General features: G+C 39.0%; 1 long non-coding RNA gene across 1 annotated transcript; it reads left to right on the top strand.

Moving 5' to 3' along the window:
* Positions 1-1,799: 1,799 nt before the first annotated feature.
* LOC122680027 lies at positions 1,800-15,266 on the top strand. Its single transcript, XR_006336582.1, has 3 exons — positions 1,800-1,934; positions 13,396-13,404; positions 15,256-15,266. It is a non-coding gene; the product is annotated as an uncharacterized LOC122680027 (long non-coding RNA).
* The last annotated feature ends 5,152 nt before the right edge of the window (positions 15,267-20,418 follow it).

The raw sequence follows: 20,418 nt of genomic DNA, 5'->3' as shown, positions 1-20,418 counted from the left end.
AGCTTCTCTTCTTTTCTCAACTACTTGTAAGTCCTCAGGCAGCCATTTTGCCTTTTTACATTTCTTGAGGATGTTTTTGATCACTGCTTCCTGTACAATGTCACGAACCTCCATCCATAGTTCTTCAGGCACTCTATCAGATTTAATCCCTTGAATCTATTTCTCACTTCCACTGTATAATTGTAAGGGCTTGATTTAGGTCATACCTGAATAGCCTAGTGGTTTTTCCTACTTTCTTTAAGTCTGAATTTTGCAATAACGAGTTCATGATATGAGCCACAGTCTGCTCCTGGTCTTGTTTTGGCTGACTCTATAGAGCTTCTTCATCTTCTGCTCCTATGTCAAACCTAAGTAGAAGGCAGAAAGCAGAGTAACCTGGGTGGTTCATTCCCTAGCAGTCTACTTCTCTGGCCATATAGAAAGATAAACACAGAGAAAAGATCTGAGGAGACAAATAAAAAAATCATTAACAAGTCCACAATTCAATTCGTGAGGCTAGCATTATCTCAATAATAAAACTTAACTAGGACAGTTCAATAAAGAAAAATTACAACCACACTCATAAATACAGATAGAAGAATGCTAAACAAATCATTAAGAAACTAAATCCAGTATTACATATAGAAGGATAATAAAACAAAAACAAGTTGAACCTAGTCCAAGAATTAAAGTTAATTTAATAAACAAAATAAATAAGAAAATCATATAATCATCTCAATCAATATAGAAAAGACTTAAAATTCAGCATACATTCAGGAGACATTTCAGTCTATTGCTATACCAGTAAGTAAAAATTATTTCCTTAAAAAAAGGAATCCTGCAACACTCTTGGTGGGAATGCAAATTGGTACAATCACTATGGAGAATAGTATAAAGGTTCTTTAAATAACTAAAAATAGTAATACCATGTGACACAGTAATGCCAGAGAAAACCACAATTCTAAAAGATTCAGACACATCAGTGTTCACTGAAGCACTATTTACAATAGCAAAGACATGGAAGCAAACTAAATGTCCACTGACAAATGAATGGATAAGGAAAATTTAGTGTGTGTGTGTGTGTGTGTATGTGTGTGTGTGTACAATGGAATATCACATAGCCATAAAAAAGAATGAAATAGTGTCATTTGTAGCAACATGGATGGACTTGGAGATTAACATACTAAGTGAAGCAAGCCAGACAAAGAAACACAAATATCACATAGTATTGCCTATATCAGAATCTTTAAAAAAAAAGGAAAGATGTTGTTCAGGTACTAAGTCATGTCCTACTCTGTGACTTCATGGCACACCAGGCTCTTCTGACCTCAGCTATCCCAGAGGTTGCTCAGATTCATGTCCATTGAGTCAGTGATGCTTCCTAACCATCTCATCTTCTTCTCATCCCCCTTCTCCATTTACCTTCAATCTTTCCCAGCATCAGAGCCTTTTCCCAGTGAGTGAGTTCTTTGCATCAAGTGGCCAAAATATTGGATCTTCGGCTTCAGCAGCAGTCCTTCCAATAAATACTCAGGGTTTATATTTTTTAGGATTAACTGGTTTGATCTCCTTGCAATTCAAGGGACTCTCAAGAGTCTTCTCAAGCACCACAACTCAAAAGTATTAATTCTTTGGTGTTCAGCCTTCTTTATGATACAAATTCTTTAAAATATGAATGAACTTACTTCCAAAACAGAAAGAGACTCACAAACATAGAAAACAAACTTACAGTTACCATGATGAAAAGGTGTGGATGGAGGGATACATTAGGAAGTTGGGAATATATATACTATCACCATAAAGATGGTAGAGAAATAGGGCGGGGAGACCACATTCTCCCCCATAAATTCATCCAAAGATCATTTGAATGCTGAGCAAATTCCACAAAACAACTTCTGAACCCTGGCAGAGAACACCAGGCACCCATGAAAGCAGCCCATTCTCTTCTAAAGGAAGTAGGACAAAATATAAAAGACAAAAAGAGAGACAAATGAGTTAAGGATGGAGAGCTGTCCTGGAGAGGGGGTCATGAAGGAGGAGAAGTTTCCACACAGTAGGAAACCCTCTCACAGGTGGGTCCGTGGGGAGTTTTGGAATATCAGAAGGCAACATAACTGGAAGAGGAAAAAAAACCTACAGAATACACACTTTCCCTGGAAAGAACTTTCCCTGGAAAGGCTCTAACCTAACAACCTAATGCACAGCCTGGCCCACTCACAGAACAAAGGAGAACAGGCCGGCTTCATTGGCCCCTCCCAGCCCAGAAGCAGAGAGGCAGGCTAGAAACAGGCAGAGCCAGAAGGCAAGGGGCTGCTACAATCTCAGCCCCAGAGATGGCATCTTCCACTGAACTGTGAGCAGGTTCCCAGCTGCTAACCACGTCTTCCTGAGATCCTGGATGGTTGACTTCCATCAGGAGGGTCACAGCCTGAGATCAGCTCCTCAGAGGAGACATACAGCACACCTGAGATGGTGTTCTCATGGCGCACCCAGGAAACTGAACAACCAGGACCAGGGAGGTGATTAAGACACAGGGCCCACCTGGGACAGTGTGCTTACCAAGCATCTGGTCACCTGAGGTGCTCAGACCTGGAAAGGGCACAAAACCCACTCCCAACCAACAGAGACTGAGCCAGAACTGTGTCTGAGTATCTCGTGTGGAGGTATGGGTCAGCAGTGGCCCGCCACAGGGGCTCTGGGTGCAGCAGACCTGGGTATGGCATAAGCCCTCTTGGAGGAGGTCAATATTAACCCCACCATAGAACCACCAGAACTTACACAGGACTGGGGAAACAGACTCTTGGAGGGCACAAACAAAACTTTGTGCACACCAAGACCCAGGAGAAAGAAGCAGCGACCCCACAAGAAACTGACCCAGACAAGCCCATGAGTGTTCAGGAGTCTCTGGCAGAGGTGCAGGTTGGCGGTGGCCTGCTTCAGGGTCAAGGCACTGAGTGAAGCAGTACTTGCATGGGATCTTTTGAAGGATTACCATTATCTTCATTATCTCCACCATAGTTTGGCCTCAGGTCAAGTAACAGGGAGGGAACACAGCCCCACCCACCAACAGAAAATTGTATTAAAGATTTACTGAACATGGCCCTGCACATCAGAACAAGACCCAGGTCCTCCTCAGTCAGTCTCTCCCATCAGGAAGTTTCCATAAGCTTCTTATCCTTATCCATAAGAAGGCACACAGAATGAAAACCACAATCACAGAAAACTAGCCAAACTGATCACATGGAACACAGCCTTGTCTAGCTCAATGAAACTATGAGCCATGCAATGTAGGACCACCCAAGACTGACAGGTCATGGTGGAGCGTTCTGACAAAAAGTATTCACTGGAGAAAGTAATGGCAAACCACTTCAGTATTCTTGCCTTGAGAACCCCATGAACAGAATGGAAAGGCCAAAAGGCATGACATTGAAAGATGAACTCTCCAGGTCAGCAGATGCCCAAAAAGCTACTGGAAAAGAGTGCAGAAAAGTTTCAGAAAGAATGAATAGACAGAGCCAAAGCAAAAACAACACCCAGTTGTGGATGTGGCTGGTGATGGAAGTAAAGTCTGATGCTGTAAAGAGCAATATTGCATAGGAACCTGGAATGTTACGTCAACGACTCATGGCAAATTGGAAGTGGTCAAACAGGAGATGGCAAGAATGAACATCGACATTTTAGGAAGCAGTGAACTAAAATGGACTGGAATGGCAGATTTTAACTCAGATGACCATTATATCTACTACAGCGGGCAAGAATCCCATAGAAGAAATGAAGTAGCCATCATAGTTAACAAAAGAGTCTGAAATGCTGTACTTGAATGCAATCTCAAAAACAACAAGGATCTCTGTTCATTTCCAAGGCAAACCATTCAATATTGCAGTAATCCAAGTCTATACCCCGACCGGTAATGCTCAAGAAGCTGAAGTTCAACGGTTCTATGAAGACATACAAGACCTTCTAGAACTAACACCCCAAAACGATGCCCTCTTCATTATAAGGAACTGGAATGCAAAAGTAGGAAGTCAAGAGCTACATGGCGTAACAGGCAAATTTGGCCTTGAAGTACAAGACAAAGCAGTTCAAAGGCTGACAGAGTTTTGCTAAGAGAACACACTGGTCTTAGCAAACATTCTCTCCCAACAACACGAGACGACTCTACACATGGACATCACAAGATGGTCAAAACCGAAATCAGACAGATTATATTCTTTGTAGTCAAAGATGGAGAAGCTCTATACAGTCAGCAAAAACAAGACCAGGAGCCGATTGTGGCTTAGATCATGAAATCCTTATTGCAAAACTCAGACTTAAATTTAAGAAAGTAGGGGAAACCAATAGATCATTCAGGTAGTACCTAAATCAAATCCCTTACAATTATACAGTGGATGTGACATTAGATTCAAGGGATTAGATCTGATAGATTTCCTGAAGAAATATGGACAGAGGTTCATGACATTGTACAGGATGCAGTGATCATCCCGACCCCAAGAAAAAGAAATGCAAAAAGGCAAAACGGTTGTCTTAGGAGGCCTTACAAACAGCTGAGAAAAGAAGAGAAGCTAAAGGCAAAGGAGAAAAGGAAAGATACACCCATTTGAATGCAGAGTTCCAAAGAATAGGAAGGAGAGATAAGAAAGTTTTTCTCAGCAATCAATGCAAAGAAATAGAGGGAAAAAAATAGATTAGGAAAGACTAGAGATCTCCTCAAGAAAATTAGAGATACAAAGGGAATATTTCATGCAAAGATGAGCAGAATTAAGGACAGAAATTGTATAGACCTGACAGAAAGAGAAAATGTTAAGAACAGGTGACAAGACACAAACAAGAATTATACAAAAAAGATCTGCATGACCCAGACAACCACAATGATGTGGTCACTCACCTAGAGCCAGGCATTCTGGAATGTGAAGTCAAGTGGTCATTAGGAAACATCACTACAAACAAAGCTAGTGGAGGTGATGGAATTCCAGCTAAGCTATTTCGAATACTAAAAGATGATGCTGTGAAAGTGCTGCACTCAATATGCCAGCAAATCTGGAAAACTCAGAAGTGACCACAGGACTGGAAAAGTCAGTTCATTCCAATCCCAAACAAAGGAAATGCCAAAAAATGTTCAAACTACTGCACAGATACACTCATCACACACACTAGTAAAGTAATGCTCAAAATTCTCCAAGCCTCATGCTTCAACAGTTCATGAACCGTGGACTTCCAAATGTTCAAGCTGGTTTTAGAAAAGGCAGAGGAACCAGAGATCAAATTGCCAACATCTGCTGGATCATCAAAAAAGCAAAAGAGCCCAGAAAAACATCTGCTTTTGCTTTGTTGACTGTGCCAAAGCCTTTGACTGTGTGGACAGCAAACTGTGGAAAATTTTTAAAGAGATGGGAATACCAGACCACCTGACCTGTCTTCTGAGAAATCTGTATGCATGTCAAGAAGAAACAATTAGAACTGGACATGGAACAACAGACTGGTTCCAAATTGGGAAAAGGAGTACATCAAGGCTGTATATTGTCACCCTGCTTATTTAACTTATATGCAGAGTAGATCATGTGAAATGCTCAGCTGGATGAAGTACAAGCTGGATTCAAGATTGCAGTGAGAAATATAAATAACCTCAGATATGCAGATGACACCACCCTTATGGCAGAAAGTGAAGAAGAACTAAAGAGCCTCTTGATGAAAGTGAATGAGGAGAATAAAAAAGTTGGCTTAAAACTTAACATTCAGAAATCTAAGATCATGGCATCTGGTGCCATCACTTCATGGCAAATAGATGGGGAAATAATGGAAACAGTGAGAGCTTTTATTTTGGGGGGGGGATCCAAAACAACTGCAGATGGTGACTGCAGCCATGAAATTAAAAGACTCTTGTTCCGGGGAATACGTGTTAATCTATGGCTGATTCATATCAATGTATGACAAAACCCACTGAAATGTTGTGAAGTAATTAGCCTCCAACTAATTTAAAAAATAATAATGAAAAAATAAAAAAATAAAATAAAATGATGTAATCCACCTGAAAAAATAAATAAATAAAAATAAAAGACTCTTGTTCCTTGGAAGAAAATTATGATCAACCTAGACAGAATATTAAAAAGCAGAGACAATACTTTGCCAACAAAGGTCCATCTAGTCAAAGCTATGGTTTTTCCAGTGGTCATCTATGGATGTGAGAGTTGGACTATAAAGAAAGCTGATCACCAAAGAATTGATGCTTTTGTACTGTGGTGTTGGAGAAGACCCTTCAGAGTCCCTTGGACTGCAAGGAGATCAAATCAGTCAATCCTAAAGGAAATCAGTCCTGAATATTCATTGGAAGGACTGATGGTGAAGCTGAAACTCTGAATACTTCGGCCGCATGATGGGAAGAACCGACTCTTTGGGAAAGACCCTGATGCTGGGAAAGATTGAAGGCTGGATGAGAAGGGGACGACAGAGGATGAGATGGTTGGATGACATCACCGACTCAAAGCACATGAGTTTGTGTAGTCTCTGGGAGTTGGTGATGGACACAGAAACCTGGCGTGCTGCAGTCCATGGTTTTGCAGTCAGACATGACTGAGGGATTGAACTGACTGACTATAATATATAAAATAGATAACCAACATACTGTATATGAAGAGAACATACTCAATATTTTGTAATAACCTATCTGAAAGAGATGGGCATACCAGCCCACCTGACCTGCCTCTTGAGAAACCTATATGCAGGTCAGGAAGCAACAGTTAGAACTGGACATGGAACAACAGACTGGTTCCAAGTAGGAAAAGGAGTATGTCAAGGCTGTATATTGTCACCATGCTTATTTAACTTATGTGCAGAGTACATCATGAGAAACGCTGGGCTGGATGAAACACAAGCTGGAATCAAGATTGCCGGGAGAAATATCAACAACCTCAGATATGCAGATGACACCACCCTTATGGCAGAGAGTGAAGAGGAACTAAAAAGCCTCTTGATGAAAGTGAAAGAGGAGAGTGAAAAAGTTGGCTTAAAGCTCAACATTCAGAAAACTAAGATCATGGCATCTGGTCCCATCACTTCATGGAAATAGATGGGGAAACAGTGGAAGCAGTGTCAGACTTTATTTTTGGGGGGCTCCAAAATCAGTGCAGATGGTGATTGAAGCCATGAAATTAAAAGACGCTTACTCCTTGAAAGGAAAGTTATGACCAACCTGGATAGCATGTTAAAAAGCAGAGACATTACTTTGCCAACAAAGGTCCGTCTGGTCAAGGTTATGGTTTTTCCACTGGTCATGTATGGATGTGAGAATTGGACTATGAAGAAAGCTGAGCACCAAAAAATTGATGCTTTTGAACTGTGGTTTTGGAGAAGACTCTTGAGAGTCCCTTGGACTGCAGGGAGATCCAACCAGCCCATCCTAAAGGAGATCAGTCCTGGGTATTCATTGGAAGGACTGATGCTGAAGCTGAAACTCCAGTACTTTGGCCACCTCATGAGAAGAGTTGACTCATTGGAAAAGACCCTGATGCTGGGAGGGATTGGGGGCAGGAGGAGAAGGGGACAACAGAGGATGAGATGGCTGGATGGGATCACCAACTTGATGGACATGAGTTTGGGTAAGCTCTGGGAGTTGGTGATGGACAGGGAGGCCTGGCATGCTGTGGTTCATGGGGTCGCAAAGAGTCGGACACGACTGAGTGACTGAAGTGACCTGAACTGAATTGACAAGGGAAGAAAATCTGAACACACACACACACATATACATTCTTGATATATGTATATACATAACTGAATCACAGTGCTATATAACTTAAACACTATACTATAAATCAACTATACTTCAATTTATATATTTAACTATACTTCAGTGGGCTTCCCTCTGGCTCAGTTGTTAAAGAATCCTGCTGCAGTGTGAGAGTTCCGGTTTCGATCCCTGGGTTGGGAAGATCACCTGGAGGAGGGCATGGCAACCCACTCCAGTATTCTTGCCTGGAGAATCCCCAAGGACAGAGGAGCCTGGCAGGCCACAGTTCGTGGGGTCGCAAAGAGTCGGACAGGGCTGAGCAACTAAGCACATACTTAAATAAAAACATAAAACAAAATATAAAAATTTAAAATAAAATAACTAACATATTATAAATCAACTATACTTCAATTTATATTTTTTAGCTATACTTCAGTGTTCTTTCCTGGTGGCTCAGCTGGTCAAGAATCCACCTGCCATGTGGGAGACCTGGGTTCAATCCCTGGGTTGGGAAGATCCCCTGGAGAAGGGAAAGGCTACCCACTCCAGTATTCTGGCCTGGAGAATTCCATGGACTGTATAGTCCATGGGGTCGCAAAGAGTCAGACCTGACCAAGCGACTTTCACATGCCAGCCGCAAAACACTTAGAATATGAATTTTTTCATTATGTCATTTTCAATAGAATTTAAGAAACATGTCTCCAAAAATAAACCTAATGAAATTCATGAAGGACTCTATACAAAATATTATAAAATATTATGGAGAGAAATTAAAGATGACCAAAACAAGTAGGAGAAAACTATGTTCATAGATAGAAATATTACAAAGCTATCAATTCTCTAGACTCATTTCATTTCAGAGTAATACCAATAAAAATTCCAACAAGTTTTTGGTAGACTGTAACAAGTTGATCCTACAATATATATGGAAATGCAAAGAATCAAGATTACCCAAGGCACTATTGAATGAGGAGGAGAAGGCAGTAGTGGTAGTGGTGGTGATAATGAAAGGATTTAACAATCATATATCATCTTACAATAAACATACAATAGTGAAGAAAATGTGTTATTTTTGTAAAGATAGATAAGTAGACCAATGTAATAATACAGAGAGCCCAGAAACATCCCCCCCCTCCACATAGATATGTACACTCGACCTAAAGGGGAAAAAAAGAAAAAGATAATTTAATCTTTACAATGTTGTACTAGTTTCTGCTTTACAAGAAAATGACTCACTTGTACACATATATACACTGTTTTTTCATATTATTTTCTATTATGGTTTATTCCAGGAGACTGTGCTCTACTGTAGGGCCTTATTGTTTTTCCAGACTAAATGCAATAATTTGCATCTACTAATCTCACACTCCTGAAGTGATTTCACCTGAAGTGTAAATTATGGAAACACACAGACAGAACATATCCATAAGACATGTTGTTTTACAGAAAAATAGCTCTATCCTTCCTTATAATGTTTAAAGCATGTCAGTAATGAACAATTCATTTCCACAGGCTCAGTAATAGGGCCCTGTCTTAGTCTTCAGTGGCTGCTATCACAAAATACCTTAGACAAATGGCTTAAACAAAATGCTTATTTTCTCAAAATTCTGGAGGCCAGGAGGCTGAGATCAGATGCCAGCATGGTTGGGCTCTTATGAGAGCCCTTTCCTGAACTACAAATAACCACCCCCTTGATGTGTGCTCATATGGCCTTTCCTTGGTGCATGTGCAGAAGAGAGAGCAAGTTCTGGGATGTCACTGTCTCCTCCTAAAATAGCACTGTCATCGTGGAGGATCCAGCCTCATAAATTGTCTAAACCTAGTTACCTCGCAAAAACCCCCACCTGCAAATACCATTACACTGGGGGCCAGGGCTTCAGTACATAAAATTTGGGGGGACACAAGCATTCAGTTCACAATGGGCCCAAAGATCTTAAAATCAGGAAGAAACAACTTTATAAGAGTGTGAAAGCCACTATTTTTCATATATAAGCCTATTCCTGGAGCTTAATTCAGAACAATTCTTACCTTTATGATAAATACAATTTACTTTATATCAAAGGCTAAAATAAGACCTATATTTAGTCCTGATTTTAAAATATTTCAGTGCTTCTTACAAAACTACCAGTCCCTTCCTTCAATAACCATAAGCAAACAAGCTCTGGGTTTTTTAAATATTTTATTAATTTCTATAATTGAAAATCTTTTTCTCTGTCCTTTTTTATGACAATACCTTTCCTTTTCAAACAACATTTTTCTTTTTACTGAATTGCAGAGGTGAAAAAAAAGATATTGAATAGCATCGTGGATGTAAACATAGCTGTTGCCATGGAAGCAGCAGCAGCTGAATGATGAGTACCACTTGTGGTTGCAATATTTGCAGGAGACCAATTACCAAAACTGAAATTTCTAATTCAGTAAACAGGAGCAACGGTGAGCATAACTAGAGAAAACTGCTATTTTATTGTCAGGGAGAGAGATTTAAAGTCAGGAGACTTCAAGAAATATAAGAGGCAGAGATAACATTGATGAGAGTGCCCATTGCCTAATGAAGTGATTGTTTTCAAAGGATCTGGGGAAAACGCAGTTTGCAGCTACCATGACTGCAATGTGGGAATCTAATATCATCTCCTGTGTTTACTAGCAGTTCCCATACAGGCCTGGTGATGAGGCAGTGTGATTATGGCACCACCCAGCAATTTAACAAACTGTTCCAAGTTGCAGCCTACTGGGAACCATAAATTTTTCTACATTGTAAAATAAGTCCAGTAGGACTTGGTCATTCACTTAACTTTACAAAAAAGAGTTTACTTAAATTTTCAGTGCCATGGAAATAAAACCACAGCTACATGTTTTATTCTTCTCCATCTTTAGAATGAGGAGAATAATCAAGAAGACTTTTTATTACCAAAAACATCATTATGTGTCCTCTGGGTCTTAAGGATTGTGGAGCATCATTGTGCATTTTGTTTTCCTGTTGTCTTAAGGAAAATTTTAATGGGAACAATTAGGTACACCCATATTTCTGAGATTTTGTGAACAAGAACTGGGAGTGCACCTCATAAGGACTTTACATACTAGAGAATATGAAATAAAAATTATTTGTGTTTTATATGATATCACCAGGACCCCAAGAACTGCGACCTCAAGGATCTAGTTTGTCACAACCACAAAAAATAGTCCAATGAACTCCTTGATGACTCATTTGACTATTCAGGCTTTTTGAGCCTTCTCTGTTGTTCACTAAACAGAATGGTTTCCTGCGAGAATCACTGATACTTCTAAATATAAGTATTTATAAAAATAATAAAATTCTTTCAACTAAATTTAAATAGGCAAAATTAAAAGTTGTTAAAATAGTTAGTTGGCTTCTTTTCTTGGCTGGCACTGCAGAGTTTTGCCAGAGCTAAGTCCAGACTTTTAACACCTTTTTAAAAATATTCTCGGAAGGAGGGGTCAAGATGGCAGAATAGGAAGAGGTGGAATATTTTTCGCCTCACAAGTACATCAAGAATACATCTGAACATGGAACAGTTCTCACAGAGCACCTGCTGAATAGTAGCAGAAGACTTAGGACTTCTAAAAAGACAAGAAAAATCCCCTCACAACCAGGTAGGACAAAAGAAAGAAAATAGGAATGATGAAAGGGACCAGCACCCCCTGGCAGGAAGCTGAAGGTACAGAGAGACTGGAGGAATCAGGCTTCAAATTGTACTGCAAAGCTGCAGTAATCCAGATAGTATGGTATTAGCACACACACACAAAAAAAGAAATACACATCAATGGAACAGGATAAACTCATGCAGCTATGGTCACCTAATGTATGACAAAGGAGGCAAGAATATACAATGGAGAAAAGACAGTCTGTTCAATAAGTGGTGCTGGGAAAACTGAACAACAGATAACACCACCCTTACGGCAGAAAGTGAAGAAGGACTAAAGAGCCTCCTGATGAAAGTAAAAGAGGAGAGTGAAAAAGTTGGCTTAAAGCTCAACATTCAGAAAACTAAGATCATGGCATCCGGTCCCATCACTTCATGGCAGATAGATGGGGAAACAGTGGAAACAGTGGCTGACTTTATTTTGGGGGGCTCCAAAAATCACTGCAGATGGTGATTGCAGCCATGAAATTAAAAGATGCTTACTCCTTGGAAGCAAAGTTATAACCAACCTAGACAGCATATTAAAAAGCGGAGACATTACTTCGCCAACAAAGGTCCGTCTAGTCAAGGCTATGGTTTTTCCAGTGGTCATGCGTGTATGTGAGAGTTGGATGGTGAAGAAAGCTGAGTGCCCAAAAATTGACGCTTTTGAACTGTGGTGTTGGAGAAGACTCTTGAGAGTCCCTTGGACTGCAAGGAGATCCAGCCAGTCCATCCTAAAGGATATCAGTCCTGGGTGTTCATTGGAAGGACTGATGTTGAGGCTGAAACTCCAATACTTTGGCCACCTGATGTGAAGAGCCATTTGAAAAGACCCTGATGTTGGGAAAGATTGAGGGCAGGAGGAGAAGGGGACGACAGAGGATGAGATGGCTGGATGGCATCACCAACTCAATGGACATAAGTTTGGGTGAACCCCGGGAGTTGGTGATAGACAGGGAGAGCTGGCGTGCTGCAGTTCATGGGTCACAAAACGTCGGACACAACTGAGCGACTGAACTGATGTATAAAAGAATGAAATGAGATCCCTTCCTAACATCATACACAAAATAAACTCAAAATGGATTAAAGACCTAAATGTAAGTCCAGACAATATAAAACTCTTAGAGGATAACATTGGGAGAACACTCTTAGACATAAATCACAGCAAGATTTTTTTTGACCCACCTCCTAGATTAATGAAAATAAAAACAAAAATAAACAAATGGGACCTAGTTAAATTTAAAAGCTTTTGCACAGCAAAGGAATCCATAAACAAGATGAGAAAACAACCCTCAGAATGGAAGAAAATATTTGCAACTGAAGCAACTGACAAAGGATTCATCTCCAAAATATATAAGCAGCTCATACAGCACAATATCAAAAAACAAACAACCCAATCCAAAAAAAAAAAAAGGGCAGCAAATCTAAACAGACCTTTCTCCAAAGAAGACATACAAATGGCCAACAAACACATGCAAAAATGTTCAGCAGCAAAAATTATTAGAGAAATGCAAATCTAAACTACAATGAGGTATTCTCTCACACCAGTCAGAATGGTCATCATCCAAGAATCTACAAACAACAAGTGCTGGAGAGAGTGTGGAGAAAAGGAACCCTCTTTCACTGCACTGTTGGTGGGAATGTAAATCGATACAGCCACTATGGAGAACAATATGGAGTGCCTTAAAAAGCTAAAAGTAGAATACCATGTGATCCAGAAATCCCACTATTGGGCATATATCCAGAGAAAACCACAGTTCAAAAAGACACTTGTACCCCCATATTCACTGCAGCACTTTTGTAATAGCCAGGACATGGAAGCAACCTAAATGTCCATCAACAGAGGAATGGATAAAGATGATGTGGTATTATTTACACAAAGGAATATTACTCAGCCTTTAAAAGGAATGAAATTGGGTCATTTTCAGAAATGTAAATGGACCTAGAGCCTGTCATACAGAGTGAAGTAAGTCAGAAAGAGTAAAACAAATATCATATATTAATGCATAAATGTGGAATCCAGAAAAATGGTATGAAATGAAGTAAAAGCAGCTCAGTCATGTCTGACTCTTTGAAACCCCATGGACTATACAGTCCATGGAATTCTCCAGGCCAGAATACTGGAGTGGGTAGCCTTTCCCTTCTCCAGGGGATCTTCCCAATCCAGGGATTAAACCCAGGTCTCCTACATTGCAGGCAGATTATTTACCAACTGAGTCACAGGGAAGCCCAAGAATACTGGAGTGGGTAGCCTATCCCTTCACCAGCAGATCTTTCTGACACAGGAATCAAACCAGGGTCTCTTGCATTGCAGGCTGATTCTTTACCGACTGAACTGTCAGATGATCTTATTTGCAAAGCAGAAATAGAGATACAGATAATAGGACAAATATATGGATGCCAAGGGGGAAATGGGGTGGAATGAATTGAAAGATTGGGATTGATACTATTTATAAAATAGGTAACTAAGCAGACACACTCTATAGCACATAGGGGACTCTATAGGGGACTCTACTCAATGCTTGTGGTGACCTAAATGGAAAGGAAATCCAAAAAAGATGGGATATATGTACATGAACAGCTGATTCACTTTGCTATGCAGCAGAAACTAACACAACATTGTAAATCAACTATACAACAATAAAAATTAATGTTTAAAAAAACAGTTGTACCAAATATGAATAGTTGAATATTATTAACATCGGATAAGAGAGCTTAAAGGACTTTTAATTTCTGTATTTTAAACTAGAATAGTGAGTTTTTAAATTTTATTTTTAAACTATTAAGCTTATTTTTCTGTGGGCTCCAAAAGAATGTTCAGTCTCAGTTTATAGACGTTGAGTTTGTACAGTGGAAATAATGCACCAAGATTTTTTTTTGCATTTTATGTACAGCTTGGGCTCAAATTGGCTGCATGACTTTAGGCAAATCTTTAATGCTCATTTTCCTATTCTGTAATATTCTCCCTGGTGAGGTCCAAACAACATGATAAATGTGAAAGCAGTTCAAAATTTGTAAGCTATAAAATAAGCTTTTAGTGTCTATAAGCTATAAAACAAACTCTTTAGTGTCTTTATACAAATGCCATCTTCTTAGTGAGGCCATCCTAGAGCATGTTTTCCAGCTTACCACCAACCCTGTTCCTGCTTTATTTGTCTTCTTAGCATTTATCATCATGTTGTGCAATATACATCTTACTGATTTGTTTTGTGTATGTACTCCCTGCTTGCTAATATAAGCTCCAAGAGAACAGTTTGTCTGTTTCTTCCCCTAGCTATATCCACAGACCTAAATAGTAGGTGTTAACACATATTTTTGAATGAATGAATGCAAAAATGAATGAATAAGAAACTCATTGTCAATTTTTTCTAAATGGCTTTTCAAAAAGATGGAAACAAGCAGTGTCATTTTATCAAGGCCTCTGATCACATCTGTTAAAGCCAATGAACTTCACGGAAAGAGTTAGGACACTCACAATGTGGAAGGTCTTAGGCGTACCTCTCAACCATTCCCATTCTATCACATGAACAGACCAACCAACTAGTAACATCAGCTCCAACCCTTTGATAGGGTTGTTATCAGCATAAAAATTGATTATGTGAGCAAAGTACTTTAAATGTTAAAAGCACCAATAAAGTATTACATTCTGTACTATTTAGCAGTAGGGTTTCTGGTACCTTAACATTTTGTCAGGGACATTAAACCATGATGGGAGGAACAGTGACAGCTGCAATGCAAAGATTTTCCAAGGAATGAAGAGAAGGAAGCTACAGTTGGTATCACCCCCTCTACTCTGAATGCATTTGGAATCTCAGTCACGAGCTACAGAGTAGAACAAAGACCACAGAGTTTTGGCCAGAGATCAGGGACATCCTCAAAGTTCTTCAGAAACAGAGGAGTCAAGTTGTGAAGCAAACTCAAACATTCTAGCAAACTAAAATATGTAAATTAATGTGCACTGTTCAGTACCACATAAAAGGGATAATTAAAAACATTTTAAAATTAGTCATACATCTTAAAATAATAAATCACTGCTTTGCTTCTTTCAAAGCGTCATGAAAATGGAAAGTTTCTCCTGACAGATTATATTGTTCTTTGGGAACTATTTTCTTTTAGTATACAAGCATATGATTAATTTTCAAATAACACTACATTTTTAGGTATTAAAATTCAGGGTAATTTTCCACACTTTGTGTTTATCTTTTCTTTAGAATCATTGTGTGCTAGATGTCAAGAATGATTTTTAATGACAAGCCTTCTAAAGTAAATTGAGTCAGAAACAAAGAAAGTTCTAGGCCTATGTGTTGGGAAACGAGGTGCTTGTTGAAGAACAAAACCCTTTGGTTTTGACTGTCCTGTGTTTCAGTCTCAGCTCAGGGACTATTTTGGTCAGTTTCCTGGCTGATTTTGAAATAAGTTTCAGATTCTGGCCATCTGTGTGTGAGTTAAAGGGGTTTTAATCTTTAATCTTAAGAAAGAGGAATAAGTAGAGAAGGAGTGTGAAAGAGGGAAGATAAAGACAATCTGTCTCCTCACATGTACCAGAGATTAGTCTGAGACCCAGTGGAAAGAGGAGTGAAGAACAGACGGTGAAGAGGCAATAATTATCGAGGCAAAGAATGAGATACGTGTGCAATAATAGTACAATGAGTGCAACTTTGGGTCTGGGTGAAAGGTGCTGCACAGAGATGAAGATAAAGCCAACCTTTACCCTGAATTCATTTTACCCTCTTACAGGACCCCAAGCTACCACTGATCTCAGTTCAGACTCGGTGCTGAGGGATCCAAGAGCAGCTCCCAAGCCAGTGTCTCTGCTTGGCAGAAATGCTTGGAGAGGCCATCTCAGCAGAAATTACGCTGACGCATCAGTGTGGAAACCAGAGTAGAGGAACAGGAGTAGCCTTGCCCATGTGAGACACCATGGGGAGAGACTGGAAGGGTGACTCTCAGACAGGAAGGGATAAGGGTATGGCAGTTTGGGGGATAATGTTCACAGGACTTCATCCATGCACTCAGACAGGTAAGACTTGAGCCAATTCTGGTTATAAAGAGTATAATTACCTTACAGGCTTATTAAAAGGATTGAGTCGGTGACAAGGAGATATATAGCACAATGATTTGACACATAGAAGGTACTGAATAAACATATCAGTCTTGGAGTATCTCCCAGGTACCTGAATGCAAAAGAGTAGAAAGGATACCCACAGCCCTCAGAGTCCTGTGTCACCCACCCCTTCCTGAAGCATCTTACTGAAATCATTCCAATGGGTGATTGTCCAAGAGGACATCTGATAGGTTTCTGTTCCCTTAACAAATACCAGTCTGGACTTTGATTCCATTTCCAGGTCGGGTGTCAGGGGACAGATAGACACAGTGGAATATGCCATATGGGTTTGTACTCTACCTCAATGGCATCTGTTAAGTGTCTTATAAATTAACAATATCCTTTGAAAGAGAGAGATTTTTTTGACTTGAAATAGTGCCAAAATTAAATGAACAAATCTGAATAAAGTTAGTCATAAACATAATCATCTGGCTCAGAGGAAATTTTTATAGCCAAATCACCATCCTGTAGTAGTTCAATGTGCTATTTTTAAAGTCCTTGTAATGTTGCTTTCAAAGGGGCTGTATGAAAAGTCAAAAAGAAAAGCCTAATAATAAAAATCAAAATGAGACTGCATACCAAACATGACAAAATAAAACATTTACCTCTCTTGGGGGTCTACCATAGCCAGTTCTTCCAGCTCATCTACTGCTGAGAAGTTTTATGTTCTCTTGATTACATCCAAAGCAAAATTGCCCCAAATTATTTAATCATATGTGTACCAAGACTACACTACATCTGACAAATAAAATGAAATCAGCTTCCTCTGTTTTTCCCAGAATTCAATATGCGTGTGTGGACTTTCTGAGTAACACTGATTTATGAAATGGGTGTAAATTAATATATAAAAAATTCACATTTTTTCAGTCAGATGAATGATTCAAAAGACAAGAATGTGAAACTTCTTAGCTGTGTCCTCAAGTGATAGAAAATGCTCATTAGGCCTGAGTAAATGTACATAGTAGTATGTACTAGATTATAAAAGATCTTCAAGTTAGGAGCCACATTTTCTTTTTCTTGAGTGATTTTTCCACTCTTCCTAACCCTACTTTCTACCTCATTTATATTGCAATGTAGAATTATAGCTATGTAGGAACTTAAACAGTAACCAGTCCAATCACTCATTTTAAAGATGAGAAGTAAATAAAACACAGTAAAAACTAGTCTTTTGGGTTTAAACCTTTCTGAAAAAAAAACAGCTAAAAATTTTAATACAGGAGAATGTTTATAAAGGCTCTCTTCTCTTGGATCTAACCTTAGAGGCCTATAAAAGAACGCATTTTTGTCTCCAAGCAACAGGAAATATTAGGCAAAAAGATTACATGTTTGTCTCCTCTAAGACACTGAATTCTTCAAACAAAGGCACTATGTGCTATTATCTTTACAGTTTAATAATTCCTATACTGGATTGGGTAGCCATCCTCTTCTCCAGGGAGTTTTCCTGACCCAGAGATTGAACCTGGGTCTCCTCCATTGCAGGCAGATTGTTGCTTACTGTCTGATCCACCAGGGAAGCCCCTTAAATAGTGTAAAAAGAACATACTATCCTATGTGTGAGAAAAATCAAATATTCCTCCTCATCATCCTATTTGTCAAATTTTCCATAAAATTTTCCCCAGTTATGAACTGTGCCAGTAGCAGATACAAAATATCACATGTAAATTAAATACTATAGAACTATTTTCAGTGGCTCCTAACTTAATTTTTGCATGTGCATAAAAGAAATATACAGAAGACTGCGATAGAGTTTAAAATATCCACATTTATATATGCCCAACTTTTGTTACTGTAGATAAAGCCATTCTTTTGAAAAAGAATATTCTTCAAATGCATGAAGATCTTGGGATTTATATTGTTCTTCATCATAATAAAATGCTAGTCTTAGTCCTATTGCACTAATTATGAAAAAGCACACCTACCCTGCATTAGATATTGTCTCTTTGCCTATGAATTACACCATTTTCCTTCGCTTTGTTCGGTAAACTGTTGACAACTACTACTATTCAGACAGAAATAATAGCTTCAACAATCACATTTCAAATGCCCATAATGAAATGTGAGTGTTTTCATGTTATAAGTTAGGAAGAACTACCCAACTAGATGAGACATACAATTATTCATTATATATATACATGAAAGTCTTAATTGCTCAGTCATGTCCGACTCTGTGTGACCCCATGGACTGTTGCCTGCCATGGATCCTCTGTCAGTGGAATTCTCCAGGCAAGAATACTGGAGTGGGTTGCCATTCCCTTCTCCAGGGGAATCTTCCCGACATATTTATCATATACATATATCATAGGATTTGTAGAAGTTAATAATATGCTTATGCCAACTAGAATTTTTCAGCTGCTTTTTGAAACTGCCAAAGAATTATTATTTAAAGAGTGTTTTTACTTACTTATTAATAGGTAAAGAATTTACTGTTAGAATCTCCAGGTAGTTTTACGGAGAATACTTTCACTAACCTTTACAGTATACTTCTCTGAAAAAGAATTTCTAAAAGGACTCATATGCTGGCACATTGCGCTGAGTGGTGATGAGCTCTGGGAGATAAAAACCTGGCTATCCCCATACTGCTTACACTGGAGACCTTTTGTATTAGCTTCACAACTATCCCAATATATGAAGGCGTACTTCCTCTAGCTTGTGCAGACTTAGTACCAGCAAAAAAGCAACCACTAAGGGGCTTTGAAATGTCAATCTTAATATTATTCAAGTTCCACCAAGTGAAAATCTAAACATTTCAAAGCCCACACAGACACCATTGCATACCATCTTTCATATCCTCTCAGCACCCACTCTGAGTTCCTATGGTTCTTAAGGACAATTTCTGGGCACATTGATAAACTTTCCATCTCAAAAACCCTGCCCTATCTGTTTTTCTGCTTGCAGGTTCTCTCTGTCCTAGGAGAGACAGCTTGCTCAGCTGGTCATGAAAAATCTTAACTTTATTCTGCTTCAAGTGTGCTTTGTATGTCCATACTTCTATAAGCAAGATTCTTTTAAAATCCTTATTTGTGGGCATTCTGGAAGTGCTGGGGATTAAACACAAGAAGCAACCCTCAAAAACAAGGGAAGGAAATGAATTCCCCAACTGCCTTGTCCCTCAGGAAGATAAATAGCATCCCTAGCTGGATTGAACCCCATTGCCTACATAAGTAATTTTTTCATTTAATGCACCCTTTAATGGCTTTTCCTCCCTTCCTTCTCCCATCTTCTCAGTTCCTTCACTTGTGCATCCCAAGATCTACCCAGACTAACTGCCTACACTCAAGTCCTTTTTTTCAAGGTCAGCTTTTAAGGGATTGCAACTAAGATAAAACCTTCCTTCAAACAAAGTCTGTGGTAATGAACAAACCTCAACTAATAAGGGGCTGGAAGAGGACGAAGGAAGAAGTGTCACCTTTTACTAAACATCAGAAAATGGATTGCAGTCATGATATTCATTGATATACCATTATGCTAACAGAATTTCATAAGGGGTATATTCTTCTTTTTCAAACCAAGGACTTTTCAGGTGTAGTTTCTGGAGCTATATTTCCACCAACACATTTTCCTAATGATGCTTGGTTTTCAGAGTCACTACATTAGTTCTGTGGATGCCACTCTTCTTCTTATCTGGCAAAACTTACATATATGAGGTGGAGATATTATACTATTTGCAAATTACTTGGTTGTCTGTAGTTCTTAACAGTAAGCCCAGATATTCCTTAATGTCAAGTAAAAAAAAAATAAGTTTTACACTCCAGAAACTCAGGAAAAGCACTGAGATCTGAAACACATTCTTCAAAGGAAATTAAAGTCTGAACACCAAAGTAGGGTTCAGAAAAAAGAGTCAAACCAAGGCATTCCAAGTTCTTAACATAATGGTTTAGTTCAAGAATATTTATTACACTCCATAGAAGAACAAAAAATTCAAAAATCAAATGTGCATAAAGGAAAAAAGGTGTATGATATTTCTGGGTCTT

The sequence above is a fragment of the Cervus elaphus genome, chromosome 22, assembly GCF_910594005.1.
Source record: "Cervus elaphus chromosome 22, mCerEla1.1, whole genome shotgun sequence".
NCBI lineage: Eukaryota > Metazoa > Chordata > Mammalia > Artiodactyla > Cervidae > Cervus > Cervus elaphus.
This window is presented reverse-complemented; position numbering and strand designations above follow the sequence as displayed.